At 37.8% G+C, this 27497-nt stretch overlaps 1 protein-coding gene across 7 annotated transcripts in view; it reads left to right on the top strand.

The window, feature by feature from the left end:
- TRPM3 (transient receptor potential cation channel subfamily M member 3) overlaps positions 1–27497 on the top strand; it is a 584594-nt gene that overhangs the window by 158718 nt on the left and 398379 nt on the right. The gene's annotated exons all lie outside the window — the stretch shown is intronic.

Below are 27497 nucleotides of genomic sequence, written 5' to 3'. Positions count from 1 at the left end.
TAACAAGCTTTTCCTTTCAGGAATCCTAAATTAACCTCTTATTTCTTACTCTTATAGGCATATTTTGAAGATATAGGAGTAAGATATAGGAAGAACATGTTTGATAAAATGGCTCCACTCAACAATGCCTTCACTGAAGTTATCTTCAGCTTCCCTAAGAAACTGATATTCTGTCATTCTTGTGGAACTGCTATCAATTTTAAATTTTTGACTTTGTAAATTATTTAAGCTTTTGTGAATTTATTTCTCCTCTATTTATAACCAAGCCAAAAACTGTCTTCACTTATACCTGGAACCTGTTGTAGCAATCAAGAAAAAATAATGCATATGAAAATGTTCCAGTAAATGTATCATGCTATCCAAAGCAAGAATTTCACACTGTACTGACTGAATTACTTTTCAGGACTAGCCTACTAGTTTCTTTAGTTAATAGGTAGTTGATAACATTTGTAAGTGTCATTCTTTTTTATTTACTTAGTATATACATATACTGAAATTACTGTGCGCGGGCAGTTTACGAATAGCAACTCATTTAATTTACTGGTAAGATTGTCCTTTGAGGCATCAATTGTTTATAAAAGTTTCTGTCTGGGCAGTGCCTGTGGCTCAAAGAAGTAGGGCACCAGCCCCATATACCAGAGATGGCAGGTTCATACCTAGCCCTGGCCAAAAACTGCAAAAAATAAGAAAGTTTCTGTCCATTGGTGAAGAATGTTATGTATCTTGAAAACTGACTGATTCTATGCTATATGACATCATGATATGCATCAAATTAGCTATGGTGGGAGTATTTACACCATAGAAATTGGAAAATGCTACCCATAATTCTGTCATCCGGAATTTGTTTTAAATATGGTAAGTGTATTGTACGCAGTATAATTTATGTTACAATTAGTTTTTCCTTTCTAATGACTTTAGTCTGAGTTTTTTATTTCTATCCAAGGAATAGTAATTCACATCCAGTACTGTGCTGGTAAATACTTAATAACTAAATGGATAATGTTTAATAACGAGGTCAGAGGAGGGGAAGAAGACCATGATTGGTAGCATTTGCCAATTTCTCTGTTATAAATACTCCCATCATAGTTAATTTAATGCATATCATGATGTCACACTGTAGAGTTGGGAAGAGATGCTAACAATGAACTCCCATGAGTGTCATCTTTTTATTTCATATCTTCAAGTTTCTATAAGTTTGGGTTTAATGAGAATGACCTAAATTCCTAGATGAGCTTAGAAAAAATGAGTGTCTCATGAAGTGTAGGATATAAGTGGCCTTCAGGCACCAGTTTTCTGTGTAGGTATAACTGACAAGGTTTGAAATCTCATATAAATACAAACCAACAGGAAGACTACATAAGAATGAGTATACTTGCATAAGTCACTTTTACTAGAAATTAAATGCGATCATAAATGAATGAGAGTTTCTCATAATTGGGCTAACTTAGCTAAAGTAAGTAGCATAATCATGACTTTCTCAGTATGAAAATAAATGAGAAAAATACACCCCTTCTGATTTTAACTACCCACAACCTGTCATTAATGTGATAAAAAAGTCACTCGTCTAAATGGCTATACGTGATAAGAATTAAAGAGGACTAGACTGAAATTCAGCAGGCCCTTATTCTAAGACTGCTTCCTATCAGTCACTAAAAAACTTATTTGGCCCCAATTATTTCATCTTTATATTGGAAATAATAATTATTTAGAGCATAAATGTCACAAAGCTTTAAAAGTCAAATGCATTTACATAAATGTTATATATGAATAACAAAGTATTAACACTGTAGTTATGTGTTTTGGGTAGAAGTTAATTTCCAAAGTCAGGAGATGAGAAGGCGGAAGTTGTATGTACCTCAACCCATGTTCTGATCCTGTAGCTATCCCAGAAATAGTAAATATTAGTGGGTTGGACTGGGCACTCAGCTGATAGTGCATACTGAGTAAAACCGTACAAGTATTATAAGCCTGGGGTCTCTCCCTTGAGATGTCAAAAAAAAAAAATCTGATTGAAGTCCAAATCCTCATTTGAGATCTTGAAAAATCCCTGCAGTACTGATGCGCTTTTCTTTAAATAAAAGAACAGCTTGTTGAGATATAATTCACATTCCATGAAGTTTTTAAGTATACAATTTAGTGTATTTCCAGAGTTGTGCATCCATCACTATTATCTAATTCCAGAGCATTTTCATTCTCCCAAAATGATGCTCCTTACCAATCATCAGTCACTCCCATTTCTCCTCATCCCATCCCCTGGCAAACACGAATCTTTTTTCTGTCTATATAGATTTTACTATTCTGAATATTCTATATAATGTAATCATATAGTATGTGGACTTTTGCATATGGCCTCTTGGCATGTTTTCAATATTCATCTATGTTGTAGCATGAATCACAACTTTGTTCCTTTTTATGGCTAGGTGATATTCCATGGTATATTTTTCACAGCAAATGATGGACAGTTGGATTGTTTCCATTTTTTATTACGAATAATGCTGCTGTGGATATATATGTACAAGTATACATGATTAACATATGTTTTCAATTCTTTTGGGACTATACCTGGGAAAAATATTTCCAGGTCATATGATAACTCTGTTGAACATTTTGAAGAACTGTCAGACCGTCAGACTGTTCTCCAAAGTAGCAGTACCACAAGGGCTCCAATTTTTCTACATCCTTGCCATCACTTATAGTTGTTTGCCTTTGTTATTATAGCCATCCTAGTGGGTATGAAGTGATATCTCATGGTGGTTTTGATTTGCATTTCCCTAATGACTAAGGATGTTGAGCATTATTTGACATGCTTCCCAGGAGAAATATCTATCCAAATTTTTTCCCATTTTTAATTGGGTTGTCTTTTTATTACTGAATTCTAAGAGTGCTTTATATATTAGGAATACAAGTTTCTTATCAAATGTTAGATTTGAAAAATGTTTTCTCATTCTTGGTATCTTTCCAGTGTCTTAATAATATTCTTTGATGCATAAAACTTTTTCAGTTAATGAAGTACAATTTATCTTTTTTTGTCACTAGTACTTTAGTTTTAGCTAAGAAATCATTTCTTAATTCCAGGTTACAGAGATTTACCTTCAATTTTTTTTTCTAAAAGATTTTCAATACTTTTTGAGTTACTTTTTCTATATGCTATGGCATTGATAACTTCATGGTCACCTCTACCTTCAGGCTTCTACATGTGTACGTACCATTTTGTTTTCACACTTCATGGGGAAACGAGCATTTTCTTGGTTTCTACAGACAGATATGCACATTTCTATCCAACCTCCTCTTCCATAAAACAGCCATGAGATAGTATACTTTACTAAAATTTTAGTAGTCAGTCACATTATAATCAGAACAAATAGCATAAAATCAAATTCTAGACATCTGGACCTTCAATGTTCTTTTGGCCACAAATACCGCACTGTAATTGTCACCAATATAATTCATTTCTTATTAATAGGTAGTCCCTTCTCTCTGCTCAGTCCTCTCTCTCCCTCATCCTTCCCTCCAGGTCCTCTTGAGACCAAAACACAAATTTATCTCATTTTTTCTTGTAGCACAGATTAACTTCCTCATTTTCTTTCCTGGCTTCCAGCTAATATTCATACCCTCAGGGCTTCTCACTTTCTTTTCCACAACAATGTATCCCCCACACAAAAAAAGTCGGTTTCCTCCCTAATAGGAAGTCTGATGCTGTTTTTCACCCCGTTATTCTAAACAGGTCTTGATAGGGTAGAAGTGAAGAGCAGTTCTAGCGAGGAATAGAGAGCCAAGGTACCCCGTAGTGACAAAATAAAGATCACCACAGAAATAAACAAAAACCGTAAAAAGAGAGACAAAAACCACTTATGATGATGGGCTTCAAGTATTTCAACACGCTGGCCACAGTTGACAGAGCAGAAAATGTCTGATAGGTCAGCTCAATATAGGTAGGCAGGTGTAGAGAGATTACTCAATTGGAAGGGAGAAAGAAATCAACTTTTAAATATACAATTATTGTGTGTTATTTTAAATTATACAGATGAAAAATTCCTTAGAGGCAGCATTTTATAATTCAGTGTGTTTTAGATGTTAGAAAAGTGATGCTAAAGATACGCATTTATTATAAAATATTCCTTCCGATAGATTCTGAGGCAGTTCTCATAATCAAACACAGCACCAAACATACATAATACTAGGTGGAATAAAAGCTATAAATACCTATATATCATTTTAGGTCTGATTTGATTGCTAAATAAATTAGGGGGGAAAGTTCTATTTTCCATTATGTTTTTTTTAATTATTTTTAAATTTTGAATGCTATGTCATGGACCTGTCTCTTTCAAATACAGGATTTATAGATGATAACTTGTTCTTCAAATATTCTCTTTTGGGAGACTTCTCAGAAAGGTTAGTGAGGATAAGGATCAGGGCAGTATTTCCCAAGTGCCAATCTCCTCTCTAGCTGGTACATAATATTGGGTCAATGACTTGCCACACAGATAAGTTTTGCTGCGCAGAAGCATTCATTGTACCTTTATTTCCTCCCAACATTCTTTTTAACTCCAGTCTTTTACAGTTTATTTCAGGGAATATAATCAGGACATGAAATGATGAGCAAATGCTCTTCAGGACAATAACATCAAGTTTAAAAAAATTAAAAGAAATCCTGCTACTCTCCACAGAGAGGATAGTAACAAGACAGAACAGAGTAGATGGAAACAATGCTGGGAAAATAGCTAATCCCCGCAAAACGCCCGTCACTGTACCGACTCTCTCCATGGAACACCTGCAATGATAACAGATGAGTGCTGGGGTCTAGAGGGAGTAACTGGCAACTTGTATACCGACTTAATTGAGGAATTAGTCTTAATTTGCCTTTTGTTTTGAATCACTTTAAAGGGATTCTGATGCAGGTTTGGTGTAGTGGAAAATGCTCAGGATTTAGATTCAGGATACAAGGTGTCTTACCCAACCTCCTCCTCAATATGACCTTAATAGGCATCATTTATTTTCATTATAAAGGTTGCCATTTTGTTAGAGTCACTCTGGTGCGAGTATTTTACCTACACTAGCTCTAAAATTCATAAAAGCCTTGATGTGCAGGTACTGACATCTCTCTATAGTTGACAGAGAAATTGAGGTTGGAGAGCTTAGCTCATTTTGCCTAAGTTGTACAGTTAATAATCTGTTGCATTGAGCTTCAGATACAGCTCTGTTTGATGCTAAAGCTCATGTTCTTTCTATTTCTCAGTACTTGTCTTTAAATAGTGCCATGGTTTTGTCATTGTCCACATGAATATTAATTTTTCCATACAATGGAGAGGTCCAGAGACCTGGCTTCAAATCTAAGCTTTATCATACACTAATGGTATGACCCTGGAATAGTAATGGTAATAGTAGTAACTTCAGTTGCCGTTCACTATGTATCAAATGCTATTCCAAAACATACACATGTAATAGTAATTTAATCTTAGGATAAATGTAGGATTGTTAACCTATTTACAGATGAGGAAACTGAGGCAAAAAGAAGGTCAGTCACACAATTTTAATATAAGAGACAGAAGGAGATTTCACCATAATGATCTATCTGCAGAGTCTTTTATTTCAAACATTTCAGTAGAAAGCCTAAGAAGTTATTTAAACTCTTAGAGAACTCATTTGCTTATTTATAAAATTAAAGAATACTATCTACTTTACATAATTATCAAATGAGAAAATATATACAAAAGATTTCTCACACTCCCTGACAAATAGTGAGCTCTCAATCATGTTAAATTTCTACTCCTTTGCTCTGAAGCCAACAGGAAAGTTTCATAGATGGTATTTGATATTTGCTACACTGGTGATTTGGACCACTTTTAGGAGTCAGAGAGATCTGGAGCTACCCAACAGACAATATGCACTTGAGATAGAGCTGAATCTCAACACAAAAGGGCCTGTGACCTTTATATAACCTGATGGAGCTAAGACTACAAGGCCAGATATGACCTGAGAATTCACACTGACTGCATGAGGAAGGGAGGGAGGGAGGAAGGAAGGAAGCCGTTTGAGTATACAACTATCACAATTTGATACAGACTGTTTTCAGGAGAGTCTTCAATACCTATTCACTGTTGAAGTAGAATGTAAATCCAACACTTGCCTATGGTAGGGACAGATCTGAACTCACATTAATCTTTAAGTAGTTTTGTTTTCTTTAAAGAAACAAGCTCTTGATCCATCAACATAAGCATATGGAATACCTGCTATATGACACTATGGGAGATGCAAAGTATAGAACACACAGTACCAGCTCTGAAATGTCACTTCAGGGCAGAGAGAAGACAGGCTATTCAGTGGGGGAAATTATTGGTAATGCAGTGTCATATTAAAAAGATGGGAATAGTAAAGGCTACCATTATTAAAATGAAAAGGCAAGGACCCAGGACTTGGATGGCCTAGAGAAATTCCATAAGTAAATGAGATTTGAGCAGGGAACTATCTTGTCTGCTCATCTATAGGATGGTGATAATAACACCAGCTTAATTTATGTGGAGTTCATATGAGATATGAATCAGCTTTATCCACAGTACATTGTAGGGACTACTAGACCCTTGAAATATCCCAAGGAATCAGTTTTATGATAAAATAAATTTGCAAAATCCTACCTAAATCACCCTCTCAGAGATTCTCAATGCATATTCACATCATAATAATGCTGAGACACACGTAAGGTTTAATGAAGTTGTTGAATCATGTTTTACTTTGAGAGTTCCCAAATATTTCGATATAACCCCTTTTACTAAGTTTTCTATTTACATCATGCAGATTCCATGGACCACCATTGGAGAAATGCTAGTGTACATCAGTATTCCATGTATACTAGCATAAAGCAGCATAATGACTCACATTATTTTGTGCAATGATCGTGTAAATTCACAAAGTAAACATGGAATGTCTTTGGATCAGAAAAAGTATCTAACTTTATCTTTCACTCTGTCCATGGATTTTTTTCCTACTTGGACTTTTAAAAAATACGTATTTAGAGTATATGCCTTACCATCCAAATTCAACCCACTGAAACCCTAGTCAAGATTTCTCTCTTTCACAAAATTTTCCCAACCCTCCCTCCCCTTCTTTTCTCTGATCTGTCTCAGCACTGACTGTCCCCAAGGAACTAGGACTTTGGAGTTGTCTCTAAGAAACTGGACCTATGCGCATTAAAATGTCCTACATTTGACAGGATTGAATAGCATTAGAGTGAAATTTGTGAGAAAATCGGTTTTAAAGGGAAAGTTAGCACTTCCTCATTAGTGTTCGAGAAGTTTCAGAAGAATTTCACTGGTGTGTGTATGGGGCAAACTACTTCATTTCTTGCTTCATTTCATTTGGTTTTGTTTGTTTTATGATCCAATTCTCAGTTCATAATTACAAAAATTTCATTTACTTAAAACGTATTAAATTCAGATTTTCTAAACTCAGACATGGATTTACATTTAAATTTTCCATTTATTTTCTTTTTAAAATCCTGCAAAACTAACGAGTCTTTGTGTGACTTCTTGATAGTTTTAAACTTTTTGTACTTCTTGGCTATATGGAAATCTGTGCATTTGCATTTAAAAACCAGTTTTTGTATTAAAAAGTGATAAAATGAAACATTCCTATTTGAAATTTAGCACGTTATTTTATTACTGGGGCTCTATGTTTTGAAGCTGTAAAATCAAAGTACAATATTTACTCAGTTTAAAATGCCGTAAGTTCAGTGCCTCTCTTGAAAGCAAGGCTTCCTTTGGCCTTCTGACTAATGCACCATGGAAAGATAATATGTGCACATGGAAAATGCCCAAGAGCCACTTTTACTGTGAATTTCAGAAAAATAAAGGATAATTTGAGAGTGTAGCCCTGTTGCTATGCTCAGAGAAGCTAATAGTTAGATGATGGAAAATGAGAGAGTTAGAGAATGAGGCAGCGATATCAATAGCAACAGCAGGGTGTAGATACAAAACTCTGTCAGATACAAGTTTACTAAGATACAGTCAAAACAATGACAAGTCAAATGAGGTGCTCATTATACAAAGAGCATGAAAATGAGAAATACAGATTTCTGCATATTTTTATTGCTTTATATAACAGAAAAGAGTCAGAAAGGTTAGATTTTAGAAAGTCCTACGGCAGGGAAAACCCTTGAAGAAATTGGTCTGGGTGAGTATTTCATGAGGAGAACACCCCGGGCAATTGAAGCAGCTTCAAAAATACACTACTGGGACTTGATCAAACTAAAAAGCTTCTGCACAGCTAAGAACACAGTAAGCAGAGCAAGCAGACAGCCCTCAGAATGGGAGAAGATATTTGCAGGGTATAACTCTGACAAAGGTTTAATAACCAGAATCCACAGAGAACTCAAACGCATCAGCAAGAAAAAAACAAGGGATCCCATCGCAGGCTGGGCAAGGGACTTGAAGAGAAACTTCTCTGAAGAAGACAGGCGCACGGCCTTCAGACATATGAAAAAATGCTCATCATCTTTAATCATCAGAGAAATGCAAATCAAAACTACTTTGAGATATCATCTAACTCCAATGAGACTAGCCTATATCACAAAATCTCAAGACCAGAGATGTTGGCGTGGTTGCGGAGAAAAGGGAACACTTCTGCACTGCTGGTGGGAATGCAAATTAATACATTCCTTTTGGAAAGATATATGGAGAACACTCAGAGATCTAAAAATAGATCTGCCATTCAATCCTGTAATTCCTCTGCTGGGCATATACCCAGAAGACCAAAAATCACAACATAACAAAGATATTTGTACCAGAATGTTTATTGCAGCCCAATTCATAATAGCTAAGTCATGGAAAAAGCCCAAGTGCCCATCGATCCACGAATGGATTAATAAATTGTGGTATATGTATACCATGGAATACTATGCAGCCTTAAAGAAAGATGGAGACTTTACCTCTTTCATGTTTACATGGATGGAGCTGGAACATATTCTTCTTAGTAAAGTATCCCAAGAATGGAAGAAAAAATACCCAATGTACACAGCCCTACTATGAAACTAATTTGGGACTCTCACATGAAAGCTATAACCCAGCTACAACTTAACAATAGGGGGAAGTGGGAAAGGGGAGGGGGTAGAGGGAGGGGAATCAGTGGGATCACACCTGTGGTGCATATTACAGGGGTATTTGCGAAACTTGGTAAATGTAGAATGTAAATGTTTTGGCACAGTAACTGAGATAACGCCGGAAAGGCTATGTTAACCACTGTGATAAAAATGTGTCAAATGGTTTATGAAGTGAGTGTATGATGCCCCATAATCATATCATTGTATACAGTTATGATTTAATAAAAAAATTAAAAAAAAAAAAAAGAAAGTCCTACGATTGCTAAAATGGAAGTAGACACCTGAACAGAATCTTTGAAGAGCAAAATGTGATTTATTTGAGACTCTATGGTTATTTAAAATGTCCATTATGCAAACGCAAATTGTATTTTATGAAAATTAGTGAAGGGCAGGCGTCATACTTGAGGCTACGATTCATATTTGTTATTTATAATAATTCATATCAACTCATAGTACAGCTGGAAATTTTTCTGTGAGTTCTGTGTTCAAGGGAGTTGTAGATTCTTCTTGGCCCCATGCACAGGGCCTGGAATGAATTACTGCTCAGTGAATGTTTATTGTCCAGACTATTCATCTAGAAACCACAAGGAAAAAAATATCAATAATATTGAGATTGGTAACGTTAGCACACACTTCTGCCATTTAGTTAACTCAATTAACTTAAACATTTATTCATTCACTCAAAACCTCTTCTTTGAGTTCATCTTATGTGTTAGGCACTGGGTATACACTGAGTAATATAAGTGCTTGTTCCCTGTTCTCCTAAAGTTTATGATCTAATAGGAAAGATAGATAATAAACAAGTAGAAAAATATATCTAAGGGCAGCACCTGTGGCTCAGAGGGGTAGGGTGCTGGCCCCATATGCCGTAGTTGGCGGGTTCAAACCCGGCCCTAGCCAAAAACTGCAAAAAAGAAAAAAATATATATATATATATCTAATCACCATTGGGATAAATAATAAGAATAAAAATTAATGATGCTAAGTACCCATGCAGATTGAACAACTTCGGGATAGCAGTTCTTGGTAAAATTTTACCTTTCCTTTGAGAAATTACTCATTAAATTGATTTCAATATACTGATTTGTCAAGAAAGCAGAATGAAATTTACAACTGAGGTTAGAAATCTCTCTAACCCAAAAAAGATACCACCAGAGAAAACATACATGTATTTTGCAAGGAAAAAATATAAAGCCATCTTAAGTGTCATAATTGACCTTGATTAGTTTTAATTTAAAACAATTTTGCTTTCAATCATTTTTTTCTGATCACAGACAGAATTTTATAGACCAAAGCTTGGGCTACTGTTAATACAGACAATTCTTTTTCTTTTTTTTTTTTTTATTTCGCCCATTTAAAGGCAGCAGAGTTTGATGAAAACGATAGATTTTGGTGTCCAGTCTAAGAAACATGAGTACAAATAGATCCCCTGTTGGAGTCTTTCAACGTGAACATAGGTTATTTAACAGTTTCAAGCCTCATTTTTGTAAACATTTTCATCAAAATCACACATACGAAAAAATGCCCAAAGTATCAGTGTAAATCTCAGTAGATTATCCCCAAAACAAATCTGTGTAGCCACCACCCAAGCTAAAACATGGACCATTGCTGGCCCCTCAAAATCTCTCCAAGGACCCTCTGTAATCTCTTGACCTCTCTCCTTTCCAGAGTTGCCATTTTCCTGGCTTCTAACATTACAATTTAGTGTCTCCCCCACTAAAAATTTCATACATATGGAATCATATTGTACTTTTTGTCTAGAAATTATATTTTTTGGTATCTAGCTTCTTTCATGGAACCACATTTCTGTAAAATGGGGGAAATAGTATCTTCCTTACTCTGTGATTATGACGATGATCTTGGTGTCATGCAGCATGTAGGTGCTTGGCCTTCACCCACTTGCCAGAAGTGATGACCATTTTATCCTGTCTAGTTCTGTTTTAACAAGCAGTGTGTACACAAAGGGAAATGCTCGTAATGAGGATGAGATGTATTTGGCAACATCTGGTAGACCTTACTTTGCCTTGCCATTTACTGCCTAGATATTGCCTTTACTCCTACGTTTTAATTCTCTTCTTTATGCTTCTTCTTTCTATGGAGTAGTGGTTCCTTCTCTATTCATCTCTAAACAAATGCATTTGGTTTGCGATCTGGAAGATTATATAAGCAACCTAAAAAGATTTTCAGAGATGACAAAAATTGCAATTTATCCTTCATGAGGACTGATTATGTGTCAGACATTCTGTTTGATTACTTTATATACATGACAATAGTGTCCTGTTATCTGAGGTTTCTCTTTCTGCATTTTCAGTTACCCATGATAGAGTATTGGGAGAGAGAGAAAGGAAGAGAGCGCACACATTCATGTAACTTTGTTAGAGTATATTGTTATAACTGTTTTTTTTTTTATCTTTTTATAATTTTCAGATTTATAGGAGGTTATAGTGCTTGCATTTATTAGGTACAGTTCCTGTTGTAATTGTGCCCCTAACCCAGGAGGTGTACCATCTACCCTTACATTGTGTCCACTGAGCACACAATTCCCCTCCTTTCTTCCCTCCCCCCCATTCTCCTCCTCCCTCCCCCCAGTTTGAATTGAATTGAGTTTTTCTCTTGTGTGGGTATGTATTAGTTCATCTACTGTCTTCATATTAGTATTGAACACTGGATACTTGCTTTTCCATTCTTGTGACACTTTACTAAAGAGAATGTTCTCCCACTCTATACGCGTTAATACAAAAGATGTAAAGTTTCCATCTTTTTGTGGCTGAATAGTATTCCGTGGTGTACACAGAACACAGTTTATTAATCCATTCATGGTGGATGGGCACTTGGGTTGATTCCGCATCTTGGCAAGTAAATTGAACTGTGATAACCAATTTAATACAAATGTCTTTTGGGATCAAATGGAAGGTCTGTTTTGAGCTCTTTGAGGATTCTCCATTCTTCTTTCCTAAGAGTCTGTATCAGTTTGCAATCCCATTTAACAGTGTAACTATTCTGTTTATTATTATTATTGTGAATCTCTCATTGTGCTTAATTTATAAATTAAGCTATCAGACGTATGTATGCATAGAAAAATACATAGTATACACCATATGTAGTTTGGTACTATTTGTGGTTTCAGATATTATGGGGAGGGGGTTGGAACATATCCCCATGTATACGGGGGGACTATTGTATCACATTTCATTCTCATTACAGCTGAATGAGGGAGATATTTTAATATCCCCATTGTAGAGATGAGGTACTGAGTCCAAGGAGACTTGAAATTTTACCTGACCATCAACAGATGGAGTTAGGATTGCAACCTAGGCAGTTCTCTTAACTACTGATGTGCAGGGCCCTGAACAGGCAGATCTTATGATTATTTTCTATAGTCTGTTAGGAAAGCTTATCATCTATAGATGTCAATTCATCATTGGAAAGGTTCTTGGTTGAAAAAATAATGGAAAAGTCTATTACATTCTCTCCTCTAACCTTGCTGGAAAATGTCCTTTAGTATCTGGCTCTGAAAAGAAGTTTGGAGGCCACAAACCATGTAAATGCCTCATTAAAAGGTTTAAGGAGAGATTAAAGATGGTGGCCGAGTAACAGCTTCCCTGCAACTGGGAACAACGAGTCTGGGGAGACAAGACTCCAGGCATCTCTGGCCGGTGGGATCTGCCTATAATCATCCCTTTGAGGATACAGGGAGCCAGCAAGGGACTTCTGGACCCCAAGAGGAGGACAAAAACAGTGGAAAACTGGCAAGTGGTTGCATGTGTTCGATCGACCTAATCACACCGGCAACCGTAAGTACAAGCAGCAGTGAGACTGCAAACCAGAAAGGCCTTACCTGTGAACTGTTTTGGTGTTCTTGGACTTGGCACTCAGTTGAACTGCCTTGGGAAGAGCTTGAACACGAGTTTGGAGAACTTTGGGCATTGTCTGGGGCCCCAGACTGAGCCACTGAGCTGGGCACAGGAAGCCATTGTGAAAGAACTGCCCCAGCAAGTTCCGCCCTCAGGGTCTCAGAGCAAGGATTAGGCAGGTCAAAGTAACCGACTGACTGAGCAGCCTAAAGGCAGGTACTGAGCTGCCTTACAGCCTTAATCCTTGGGGGCAGAGTGAGACGGTTTGGCACACTGAAGCCTTGGGCTGTTGCCCTGGGTAGAGTGCCGTGACGTCACAGCTCATAGCAACCTCAAACTCCTGGGCTTAGCGCCGCCCAGACCTCCATAAGAGCTGTACAGCGACCCCCGACCGGTGACCCGTACCCACCGGGCCTCCACATTCCCTGACCAGGAACTGCGGGAGCCACACAACCCTGCGTCCTACCTTGTGTGTCCTCCCAGCTTCCACACTAGCCCATTCATCTGGACAGGGACTCTGGTAGCTGCGTGCCCTTTGGAGCCCTCTCTGCCTCTAAGCAGAGCTCTTCTCCTGGCCAGAGACTGCTGAACCCTGGGCTTTCTGTGCCAAACTCACTGGGTGCCTGGCACTCCCAGAACCGTGCGCACCACCCCTAGCCCTGTTGCTGGATCTGGGTGTGTTACAAACCGGAGCTGCTTCCACAACCAGAACTCCCTCGCTAGAGCAGCCCCAGAGGAACTACACAGGGTCACTCCCTACAAAGATCCAGCAACAATAGAGTGATCCCGCTGGGGTCTAATCTTAGAGAGACACCTCCCCAACTCTGAGGACGGCCAGAGGCAATGGTGAAAAGCAATCATGAGGCGAAATCAACAGAAAAATTCTGGCAATATGAATAATCAGAGTAGATCAACTCCCCCAAGGATCAATGGGGCAGAAACAGCACAAGACCCCATGCACAAACAAATAGCTGAGATGTTAGAAATTGAATTCAGGATCTGGATAGCAAATAAGATCGAATTAGAATTCCAAAAGTTATCTCAAGAATTCAACGGATTCAAAGACCAAATGACCAAAGATTTCAACACATTGAGACGAGAAGTTGCATCCCTCAAAGATCTGAGAAACACAGTAGAATCCCTCAGTAACAGAATGGACCAAGCAAAAGAAAGGATTTCTGACATTGAAGACAAAGCTTTCGAACGCTCCCAAACCCTCAAAGAAGAAGAGAAATGGAGAGCAAAAACAGACCACTCTCTCAGAGAGCTCTCGGATAATTTGAAGAAAACCAATATTTGTCTTAAAGGGATCCCCGAAAGTGACAAAGTGGCTTCACAAGGCACAGAGTCTCTTCTCCATGAGATTATGAAGGAGAACTTTCCAGACATGCCAAGAGATTCCAAAATTCAGATAGCAGACAGTTTCAGAACTCCAGCACGACTCAACCCAAATAAGACATCCCCCAGACACATCATAATCAATTTCACTAAAGTTAATATGAAGGAGAAAATTCTGAAAGCTGCCAGATGAAAGAAAACCATTACCTACAAGGGGAAGAATATCAGAATAACTGCAGATCTCTCTGCTGAAATCTTTCAAGCTAGAAGAGGATGGTCATCAACTTTTAATCTCCTAAAACAAAATAACTTTCAACCCAGGATCCTGTACCCAGCTAAACTGAGCTTCATTTATGACAGAGAAATTAAATACTTCAACAACATTCACATGTTGAAGAAATTTGCCACAGCTAAACCAGCTCTCCAGGACTTTCTCAGACCTATCCTCCATAAAGACCAGCGTAATTCTCCACCACAAAAGTAAACCCACCCAAAAAACTTTTGATCAAATTCCAACTTCCACAGTTGCAAAAGGATTAAAAATGTCCACCGGTCTCTCAAAAGGCTTATCAATATTCTCAAGTAATGTGAATGGTTTAAATTGTCCTCCAAAGAGGCACAGGTTGGCTGACTGGATACAAAAACTCAAGCCAGATATCTGCTGCATACAAGAATTGCATCTTACATTAAAAGACAAATATAGACTCAAGGTGAAGGGATGGTCATCTATACTCCAGGCAAATGGAAAGCAGAAAAAAAGCAGGTGTTGCAGTCCTGTTTGCAGACGCAATAGGCTTTAAACCAACCAAAATAATTAAGGATAAGGATGGACACTTCATATTTGTTAAAGGTAATACTCAATATGATGAGATCTCAATTATTAATATTTATGCACCCAACCACAACCCACCTCAATTTATAAGAGAAACTCTAACACACATGAGGAACTCGATTTCCTCCACTTCCATAGTAGTTGGAGATTTTAACACCCCTTTAGCAGTACTGGATAGATCCTCCAAAAAGAAGCTAAGCAAAGAAATTTTAGATTTAAACTCAACCATTCAACATCTGGACTTAACAGACATCTACAGAACATTTCATCCCCCAAAAACTGAATACACATTCTTCTCATCAGCCCACGGAACATACTCCAAAATCGACCACATCCTAGGCCACAAATCTAACCTCAGCAAATTTAAAAAAACAGAAATTATTCCTTGCATCTTCTCAGACCATCATGGAATAAAAGTTGAACTCAATAACAACAGGAACCTGCATACCCATACAAAAACATAGAAGCTAAACAACCTTATGCTGAAGGATACATGGGTTATAGACGAGATTAAGAAGGAAATCACCATATTTTTGGAACAAAACAACAATCAAGATACGAATTACCAGAACCTCTGGATACTGCAAATGCAGTCCTAAGAGGGAAATTTATAGCACTGCAAGCCTTCCTCAAGAAAACGGAAAGAGGGGAAGTCAATAACTTAATGGAATATCTCAAGCAACTGGAGAAAGAAGAACGCTTCAACCCCAAACGCAGCAGAAGAAAAGAAATAACCAAAATCAGAGCAGAATTAAATGAAATTGAAAACAAAAGAATTATACAACAGATCAATAAATGCAAAAGCTGGTTTTTGGAAAAGACCAATAAAATAGATAAATCTTTGGCCAACCTAACCAGGAAAAAAAGAGTAAAATCTCTAATTTCATCAATCAGAAATGGTAATGATGAAATAACAACAGACCCCTCAGAAATTCAAAAAATCCTTAACGACTACTACAAGAAACTCTACTCTCACAAATATGAAAATCCGAAAGAAATCGACCAATACCTGGAAGCACGCCACCTACCAAGACTTAGCCAGAATGAAGTGGAAATGTTGAACAGGCCTATATCAAGTTCTGAAATAGCATCAACTATACAAAATCTCCCTAAAAAGAAAAGCCCAGGACCAGATGGCTTTACGTCAGAATTCTACCAAACATTTAAAGAAGAACTAGTACCTATACTACTAAACCTCTTCCAAAATATAAAAAAAGAAGGAATATTACCCAGCACATTCTACGAAGCAAACATCACCTTAATCCCCAAACCAGGGAAAGACTCAACAAGAAAAGAAAATTATAGACCAATATCACTAATGAATATAGATGCTAAAATACTCAATAATATCCTAACAAACAGAATCCAACAACACATCAAAAAAATTATACACCATGACCAAGTTGGATTTATCCCAGGGTCTCAAGGCTGGTTCAATATACGTAAATCTATAAATGTAATTCAACACATAAACAAACTTAAAAATAAAGACCATATGATTCTTTCAATTGATGCAGAAAAAGCTTTTGATAATATCCAGCATCCCTTCATGATCAGAGCACTTAAGAAAATTGGTATAGAAGGGACATTTCTTAATCTAATAGAGGCCATCTACAGCAAACCCACAGCCAATATCGTATTGAGTGGAGTTCAATTGAAATCATTTCCACTTAGATCAGGAACCAGGCAATGTTGCCCATTGTCTCCATTGCTCTTTACATTGTAATGGAAGTTTTAGTAATTGCAATTAGGGAATAAAAGGCAATCAAGGGTATCCACATAGGGTCAAAAGAGATCAAACTTTCACTCTTGACAGATGATATGATCGTATATCTGGAGTACACTAGGGATTCTACTACAAAACTTTTAGAAGTGATCAAGGAATATAGCAATGTCTCAGGCTACAAAATCAACACCCATAAATCTGTAGCCTTTATATATACCAACAATAACCAAGCCGAACAAACAGTCAAGGACTCTATTCCTTTCACGGTAGTGCCAAAGAAGATGAAATATTTGGGAGTATACCTAACGAAGGATGTGAAAGATCTCTACAAAGAGAACTATGAAACTCTAAGAAAAGAAATAGCTGAAGATGTTAACAGATGGAAAAACATACCATGCTCATGGCTAGGAAGAGTCAACATTGTTAAAATGTCCATACTGCCCAAAGCAATATATAACTTTAATGCAATTCCTATTAAAGCTCCGTTGTCATACTTTAAAGATCTTGAAAAAATAATACTTCATTTTATATGGAATCAGAAAAAACCTCGAATAGCCAAAACATTACTGAGCAATAAAAACAAAGCAGGAGGAATCATGCTACCAGACCTGAGACTGTACTATAAATCCATAGTGATCAAAACAGCATGGTACTGGCACAAAAGCAGAGAAGTAGATGTCTGGAACAGAATAGAGAATCAAGAGATGGATCCAGCTACTTACCGTTATCTGATCTTTGACAAGCAAATTAAAAACATTCAGTGGGGAAAAGATTCCCTATTTAACAAATGGTGCTGGGTAAACTGGCTGGCAACCTGTAGAAGATTGAAACTGGACCCACACCTTTCACCATTAACTAAGATAGACTCTCTACTGGATAAAAGATTTAAACTTAAGACATGAAACTATAAAAATATTTGAAGAAAGTGCAGGGAAAACTCTTGAAGGAATCAGCCTGGGTGAATATTGTATGAGGTGGACTCCCAGGCAATTCAAGCAGTATCAAAAATACACTACTGGGACCTGATCAAACTAAAAAGCTTCTGCACAGCCAAGAACATAGTCAGTAAAGCAAGCAGACAGCCCTCAGAATGGGAGAAAATATTTGCAGGTTATACCTCCAATAAAGGTCTAATAACCAGAATCCACAGAGAACTCAAACGTATTAACAAGAAAAGAACACGTGACCCCCATCTCAGGGTGGGCAAGGGACTTGAAGAGAAACTTCTCTAAAGAAGACCGATACAAGATCTACAAACACATGAAAAAAAGCTCATCATCCTTAATCATCAGAGAAATGCAAATCAAAACTACTCTGAGATATCACCTAACCCCAGTAAGAGTAGCCCACATAACAAAATCCCAAAACCAGAAATGTTGGCGTGGATGTGGAGGAAAGGGCACACTTCTACACTGCTGGTGGGAATGCCCACTAATACATTCCTTCTGGGAGGATGTTTGGAGAATACTTAGAGACCTAAAAATAGACCTGCCATTCGATCCTATAATTCCTTTACTAGGTTTATACCCAGAAGACCAAAAGTCACAATATAACAAAGACGTTTGTACCAGAATGTTTATTGCAGCCCAAGTCATAATTGCTAAGTCATGGAAGAAGCCCAAGTGCCCATCGACCCACGAATGGACTAGCAAATTGTGGTACATGTATACCATGGAATACTATGCAGCCTTAAAGAAAGATGGAGACTTTACCTGTTTTATGTTTACATGGATGGAGCTGGAACATATTCTTCTTAGCAAAATATCTCAGGAATCGAAGAAAAAGTATCCAATGTACTCAGCCCTACTATGAAGCTAAATTATAGCTTTCACATGAAGACTATAACGCAACTATAGCACAAGACTATGGGGAAAGGGCCAGGGAAGGGAGGGGGGAGGTTTTGGTGGAGGGAGGGTAATGGGTGGGGCCACATCTATGGTGCATCTTAGAATGGGTACAGGCGATTGCACTAATGTACAAAGCTATGATTTAACAATAAAAAAATAAATAAATAAAACAAAATAAAATAAATAAAAGGTTTAAAACTTCAGTTCTGGGGTGGCTCCTGTGGCTCAAAGGGGTAGGGTGCCAGCCCCAATACGCCAGAGGTGGTGGGTTCAAACCCAACCCCAGCCAAAACTGCAAAAAAAAAAAAAAAAAAAAAAAAACTTCAGGCCTGAATCCATTTGTATTGTGTTACAGCTGCACTAGAGCACATCATAGTTCATCTGGGAAAGTATCTTTGGGGATTTTAGTGCTTTCTCTGGTTCTGCTACCATTTCCTTCCAATTGTCTTTATTATGTTTTTGCCTTTAAAAAATTTATTTTTCATTACTAATCAGTACCCAATCACAGCCCATAGAGGCATTCTATGATGCTACTGTAACAGGTGTCCACAAAATAATGGCTTAAGAGAAGAAAACAGTATTATATTAGCAGTTCTTTAGGTCAAAAGTCCAAAATGTGTTGGATAGGCTAAAATCAAGGTGTTGGGCAGAACTGTCTTCCTACTGGAATCTCCAGAGGAGAATCTGTTTCCTTGTCTTTCCAGCTGCTAGAGAAGTGGTTCTCAACCCTCAAATGCCTCCTTATGCTGTCACCCTTTAATACAGTTCCTCATGTTGTGGTGACCCTCAATCATGAAATTATTTTCATTGCTACTTCATAACTGCGATTTTGCTACTGTTATGAATTGTAATGTAAATATCTGATATGCAGGATGTATTTTCATTGTTACAAAGGGACCTGACACACAGGTTGAGAACCGCTGATCTAGAGACAACCTGCATTCTTCGGCTTCAGGCCCCTTCCTCCAGCTTCCAAGTGTGTCACTCCAACCCCTACTAACGTCATCACATCTCATCTCTAACACCTGCTCTTTTGCCTTCCTCTGCAAAAAACCTTTGTGATTATTGGATACATTGGGCCCAAAGGGATTATCTTATCTCCTTTTATTAACTTCATCACAACTGCAAAGTCCCTTCTGCCATGAATGATAACATATTACCAGGTTCCAGGGAGTAAGATGACATGGACATCTGTAAAGGCCATTGATGTCATATTCAGGAGGATTTTCAGTGATGGGCTTTGAAGTTTACCTTGCACAACACAAAACCATTCTGATATGAGGAGAGACCTGAGAACAGCACAGAATAAAAGATAGAGCAGTTGTCAGGGAAGCACAGAGACAAGGAGACCAATGTGGAGAGTGTGAAGCTTATCACTGGACAGTGTGCAGGTAGCATGTTTGGCTATTTGTGTGTGTGTATGTTGCATGTGGGCATGAGAAAGCACCTACATGCCCACGTATGCCTGTGCTTGTGAACACAGCCTCAGCTGCTTCATCTGGATGTTTGCCAGCCATGGGAAAGCAGACACCTGAGACCTGGGACTGTCCTGCTTCCTAATACTACTGCTAGAACAGGGGCAGTGTAGAAGTATTCTGCCTTAGAGGGAATTGACATTGTGCTTAAAAATACAGGATTTTTAGAGAGTTAAGAACTACCTCTCCAAGCAATCTTTCAGGTGCCCCTAAAGGTTTTCCAACCAAAAAAGATTATTACAAGTGGGTTGAGTAATTATGCGAGCTATAGTAAGTCCCAGAGAGACTTTTTGTCTGGGCGGCCTCTTACATGGGGACAGCAAGGAGAAGTGATTGGATCAGCAGCAGGGAGGCCTGAATGGTGTTCATAGTGGAGCTGAGATGCTATCTGTCAACTCTCTTCTTTGTTGTTTTCCCTTCTCCACCATAGTGTCTACAATTTGAAATGAGTTGTCACACACAATGAGTTTTGATTCAAACACTTTATTGTAATTAGCTGTAGCTATGGCTCTACACAGGTCTGAAACTAGAAAAAAAAATCAAATAAATTAGTAGGTCTGCAATGAACCAAGAGATGGGGGGGGGAGGATTTCACTAACCTACAGGCAAGAGCTAAAGTTGCCTCTTTGACAAAACTAATTCAAAGAGTTCAGAAAAAAATAAGTGTAAACGGTTATTAATTCGCTTGGGAGTCCTGTCCCCAGCATAGTTGCTTATCTAGGGTAAAGCCATGAAAATGGGATCAGATAGCTCTACCCCTGCTGCCTGGGAAGACATGACATTTTCAGAACACAAAAGTGTGTGTTTTCAGAGATGGAAGAGAAAATTATAATGTTGGTTTTCAGACTTTGAGAGATTACAATGCAATCTAAAAGAGATGCCTGGTTAGGAAATGAAAACGTTCCCCTCTTTTTAAGGCAACATGGTGCAATCGAGTTATTTTGGTGGTGTTTAACAGTTATGATGTTCAGTAGCAAAGAAAGAGCCTCTGAAATAAGCCCAGAAGTCTCAGAGGGAAAACATAAATATTCAGTTGTGCTCTTAACAACTTGCTATTTTCTTTCTTAATTGTGTTTACCTTTAAAACAACAACAAACAGAAGCCAAATACTTGGCAGAAGGTTGCTTTTTTAAGGAGAATGCATTCCTTGACTGCTAAATAAATGTGGCTTTATTTTTGCTTGGTTCTTTTTCCCTTAAAAAAAGGGGGGAGAGAGATAATTTTCTCTTCTTTCATTCAAGAACACCTTGCCCTTGAGCCATCATCCAGTACTCAGACTTCAGTGTGTGTGGGGGTAAGGGGCAAAGAGAACATGTTAAAGGCTGTATTTATTATTATTATCATTTTTATTGTTATTGCATTAAATTGTAATAAGCATCCATTAAGCGTCAAGGTATTAGGCACTACAGATACCCTAGATTGAGGGAAGCATACATAAAGAAATAATTACTAAAGAATAAAATAATGCATTTGTACTTAAAAATTACTAGGAGCACGTTCCTATCATCATCATCATCAGGGGTGAGGGCTGGTAGTGAAATCATGTACATACTTGTATGCAGAGCAGAACCAAAGTACAGCGAGAAGGACCTACTCTTTCTAGACCTATTCCCGATGCTTAGGGTGTAGGATAGAAAGGGGTACCATGCCCTGGGATCACTAATGTCATGATGTAGCCACATCAGTAATGAGAGAGAGTCCCTAAGGGGAAGATGACCTTGGATCACCCATCTCTTGCCACTCCGCATTCCTCTAGGTTCTTATCCAGAAGTTGCAAGTCTCCGTGTCTAATAATCGTACATGTTCTTCCTCATTTTCTGGTTGTTAAACTCTGTACCCAAGAGTACCTTGGAGAAGTAGGGTCTGAAAGCAAAGCACAGTCTTTTCCACATAACATCCTTCTCTGTAGGCCAAAGTTTCGAAAGAATGCTAAGGAACTAGGAGAGGGCTTTGAGGAAAGTCTGTTTCCTAACTTAAAGAGTTCTGCCCAACTATCTCTAGTAGACACCACAGAGGAGATGAAGTTTGGGAAAGCTGGACGAAAGGGAGCAGGGCAGCAGCTAGGTTTGAGAGGTTTGGTACAGATACTTGAATTACTGTGAGACTTTAGAGAAACTGAGAGGAGTCAGTATTTATTCATTCTGTTAAATAATTTGTACACCTATTTTATTTGATGCTGTCTTCAAAACAAAATTGAGGTATAAATGTGAAAACTAAGGATTTGTAAGAAATTGATCAAATGTGTTATTGTTTCACAACCGCTGAATGGCAAAGTTCTGGTTCCAATTAAACCCATTAGTCCCAGATCTCACACACACACACACACACACGTAATAACACCCGGAACAGTGGGTAACACACTTCATAAGTGCTTTTAGAAGACCTTTAGGTTCTTCTTGTAAGGTGACTTTGTCATTGTAATTGGACACAAGTGTAGTGAAAAAGTATTTGCTTTAAAAGAGTTTTATAAACATAAGAAGTAAACCATTAAAACTTTCATTCCTTTGGTTATGTTATGCACATAAATACATGCACATATGTCCACATATTCCTAGTTTAATCACCAGTAAGTTCTTAGAGATTTTCAACATCCTCTTTCTTTAAGGGCTCGCTATCTCTATTACATCTGCCTTGCCGACTTATTACAGATTAACACATTAATACTTCATTTTTTTCTATTTAAAATGTACTATCCTTGGGTGGAAATGTTGAGTTAAATAACAGAAGCCAGGGCTTTCTGAAGTGAAAAATGTATATTCTTCCTGGTCGATACTTAGTTATATTTATTTATGTAAATTTTGTTCGAAAGATTAATCCCAATGGATAAGTTCTCCATTAGTAAGTAGAGCCCATGGTCTGTTACTTCACTTGCAATGTTGCCTGGTCTCCTCTTTCTTATTCTGAAAATCTTATCTTTGAGTAAGCAAACATTTAGTCCCTGTGATCCTCAATTGGGTGACACTGGCAAATAATACAATTATACTACTGGCAATTCTTCTGATATGAAAACTTACAAAGTAGGTGTTAGGCCACCAGCTGATTGGTGCTGTCCACTGAAAGTCTGTCAGAGATAATGATACCTTGTCACTCTATTATTATACTTTTGCAGCATACCAAGTAAATAAAATCATAGAGCTGCCCCCAAGGGTCTTGCAGTTCTCATTGAGCTTATTATGTTAATTTGAAGGGTGAGGTTCCAAACATTAAAAAAGAGTTGATTTTAAGCAACTGGAAAAGAGAGATGATAACTGAGAGTTCAGGGGACTTACACGATAGGTAATTTTTCCCAATCAAGAATGTTATATGCAAAGAGTTACATCTTACTTTGAGAACTAGTAGGCTACTATCAGATACCTGGAACAGTGGTCATAAGTTTTGAGTTCTACTCCTAGCACCTTCCTTGATTTTCTGTGACCTTGAATAAATCACTTAAAAACGTGGATATCAAATCTCCTTCCTGCAAAATAGAAAACAATGATGTAATTCCACTCAAGTTATGAAATTGCTGTGAGGTTTTAGAGATAGATAGATAGATAAATGATAGATAGACAGACAGACATAGATATAGCTATATATAGATAGGTACATGTATAAACATGAATTTTAAAGTACTCAGAACTAAAGACATGGTAATGTCGACTGATATTATTTTGCAGTCATGTGGGGTAGAGGAGACTAAAGACACGAACATGGAGTATGAGCAAAAATAAAAATAATTGGGTGTGACAAAGGCACTACAATAAAGTCAAAGAATAGCCCTCAGTCTTCCTGTAATTTCTCCTTTGAAACAGCCTCCGAAAAGAGTTCCCATTAAAACACATTTATCAGCTGTTGGGGGGGTGGGAGGGGGTCCTCTAGGAAAAAGAAGAATGTGAGTGCAGTTGTTCTTAGTCACTCAAAGAACTCTGAGCGTGAGTGACTAATGCAGAGAGAGTCTCATATCACCTTTGGAAGAGGTGTAGAAACAAAGGTCAGGGGAAAAATGCTGCTGGTGCTCAGAACCCTGAAGTTCAGGAAACACAGCAGCTATTGCTGATGCTCTTAATTGCCTGCCACGCCCAAATTAAGTAACTCACAGGTGCTCACCTAGAAAGCCTCTGGCAAAACCGTACGTGGGCATTTACCACTGTTCATGTGGCTGCTGCTGGGAAGTGAAGGCTGCTCCCCTTCTGCATCCCAGATCTCCCGTGGATCACTCCCTTGGGCACAGTTCCTGCTGAAGCCTAGCTGGCAGAGGATCTCAGGGAGTGTAGGGCCCAGGCTTCTACCAGGGATGGGGGGTGATGTGCAGGTGACAGCAGACAAGTTGGCACAGCATTGCTCAGCCAAACAATTTCCTTAAAGACACTCACATGAAAAAACTAAAGTTATAACCACAGATTACAGATATTGAATCAGAGCTTTTTGAAAATGTGAAACTAGACTTTCTTATACACTCATACAGTTTTAAGATTCCAACAATAAGTGGCACTATTAATTTATTAAGAGTGTTTCAAGGAAAAAAATAAAGCAACATAAACGTGCACGTCAAATAAATGAAATATGACCCCAAATCTCTATTGTTAATAGTGTAAAAAATGAGTCTTATAGGCAAAGAAATAGGATGACTGCCCTTGTGCTGGGGAGTTGAGAGTTCTTATTCCATGTTGCATATCTCTACATACTTAACCTAAGCCCATCCAAAGTTGAGTAAGGATCAAGGCATTTCACCCACCAAAGAGGTATGGTGGATGTGCTGAAGGATAGTTTACCAGCCATTGGGCTGGCAGAGTAATGGAGAGACTGTTTCACTGTCCTGAGCAGGAAGGAAGAGGGAATAAGGATCATCACAGTCTCTTTACATGGATGTCCTTACAGTGCATTAGCAAGAAGTAGCTGTTTCTCTCTCTTTGGTTTCCTTCTGATCCTATCTGCCCTCTATTCCCATGCAGTGGAGCAGTCCTGTTTATCCCTGGAAAAAGCCTGGGCTGCCCTCTGCTTTTCTTCCAGGGATGTAGTTAGGGGTGTTCCTGATGGCCTATGAAGACCTACTGAAGTTTCTCTTGACCAGGTCTGCAGCACGCATTACAGAAAATGTTTCTGCCATCTTTCTCTTGAGTTCTCGGAGGCTGGCTCTGGATGAGAGACTTTGCAGGCACAGTGAGGTCTGAGATTGGGGCTCGGTTAAGAGGTCCAAAGGCACAGCACCCTCAGCATGCTTTCCAGCACACCTGGTTTGTTCTATAATTCACACAGGACCCCTCCCAGCTGACTGGCGAGTTTTTTTATTGGCATTTGGAGATTATTTGTATATAAATTTCCTTTGGTATTTTGTGAGGCAAAGGCACTAAAATAATGTTGACGAGTAGTCCTCAGTCTTCCTGTAATTTCTTCTATAACACAGAAATAGCCTCCAAAAAGAGTTTCCCTTTGCTGTTTAAAACCTATTTATTAGCTGTGGGCAGAGAAGTCACAAATGAAAAAGAAGAACGTGAGTGCCACTTGTTCTTAGTCACTCAAAGAACTAATACAGACAGTTAGAGGCTGATATCACTGTTGGAAGAGATGTAGAAACAAACATCAGAGGAAAAATGCTGCTTTTCAGGTTTTCAGGATTAGTTTATGACCCAGATTCTTGGGTTCTTAACCAAATTCTGGTAATCTCACGTCATGTTGAGTCCTATCGTTTTTATGGTCTACAAAATAATTTCAAAAAATATTAACTTATAATCAAGATTCTCAAAAGAATATATGTCTTGTTTTCTGAAAAGAGTATGTATGTTCTTGTGATGAAACATTTTTAAATACTTGACAATGTCACCTACTTTTCAGGAAATGGTGTTATGTCCTTCCGATAACTTCTTTTTTCTTGTTTGTTTGAGATTAGAAGAAAAATGTGAGTCAGAATAATATTCCTTAGGGCTGACTAGTTTGTTCTGAACTAGGTTTCATTTTGAAAGAATGTTTATGGACACAATCCCCACTCATAAATGCTAACACAAGTCTTATCATCAATGCTTCAAATGAACTTGAGAATCTAAAGCACTTTGGAATTGAAGGAACATTATATGAAACACTCTCAGGTAAAACTCCCCACTCTGGGAAAAGAAATGAGATTTGGGATATATCCTGGACTTTGTCTTTGATTTATGCCATAGAAGTTCCATTGAGTATCAATGTCACATAATTTTCAGGAAATAGTGTTATGTCCTTCTTGTAACTTATTTTTTTTTCTTACTTGTTTGAGATTGGAAGAAAAATATTAATCACAATAATCTTCCTTAAGGCTGACTAAGTATATTCTGAATGAGGTTCTGGGTCCATTGGTGCAGATCACCATCTAACTTAGTCAGCAGACTTTTATAACCAGAAAGAAAATGCGGGGGGAGGAAAAGCAGAAAGAGGGACGGAGGGAGGGGGGTGGGGCCTTGGTGTGTGTCACACTTTATGGGGGCAAGACATGATTGCAAGAGGGACTTTACCTAACAATTGCAATCAGTGTAACTGGCTTATTGTACCCTCAATGAATCCCCAACAATAAAAAAAAAAAAAAAAGAAGTTGGAAAAAGAAAAAAAAAAAAAAAAGAAAATGCTTATTTTTGAGGCTGTTTCTCTGTTATTTAAGTCAGTAGAGAAATTATTTCTTTAGCATTTGGCAGAGTCATAGACAAATGGTTTGAATGTTTTACCACTTCTTTGATGAGTCAAATTCAATTTTGTCACTTTCCTGTTTAAATATTTCTTCAGTGGCTCTTCCTTAATGTTCTGGATTAAATAAAAAATCTTTCCCATGGCTTTACCAGACTTTTGGTTCCTAATTACCTGCCCATTCTCATCTCCCAATGGTTCCCACCTGCTTTCATCACTACAGCTTCTGTGAACTCTTCCTTTCCTCCAACACTCATGCTCAGAGGCTGATCCCTCCAACTTTGCCTTTCACTCTCTCCCTTATGCGTTTATTAAATCTTACAGATGAATTTTTACTTAACTTTCAAAAGACTAGACTTTAAGCTCCTCCAAAAATCAGCCATGTCTTATCCATCTCCAAATTCTTGGTGCTAAATTGAATTTTGATGACAAAATACAAGTCAATGTGCCTGAGATGAGCTAGCTACATAATTGTGCACTTTCAATATTTATCAAATGTTAAGAGTCTTCTGCTTATAGAATATGAATAATTATTAGAAATTTCTCATTTAATTTCTGTAGTATCTCACCTAGCAATTTTTTTTTGTCATTGCCAAAGCCCCTAGTAAGAGCCATATTATAAATTCCATGGATAAAAAATACGCCTAAAACATGCTATTTAAGAATTCAATGTAATTGCAGCTATAGTAGCAAGACCATTTGCAGGC

The sequence above is a fragment of the Nycticebus coucang genome, chromosome 2, assembly GCF_027406575.1.
Source record: "Nycticebus coucang isolate mNycCou1 chromosome 2, mNycCou1.pri, whole genome shotgun sequence".
NCBI lineage: Eukaryota > Metazoa > Chordata > Mammalia > Primates > Lorisidae > Nycticebus > Nycticebus coucang.
This window is presented reverse-complemented; position numbering and strand designations above follow the sequence as displayed.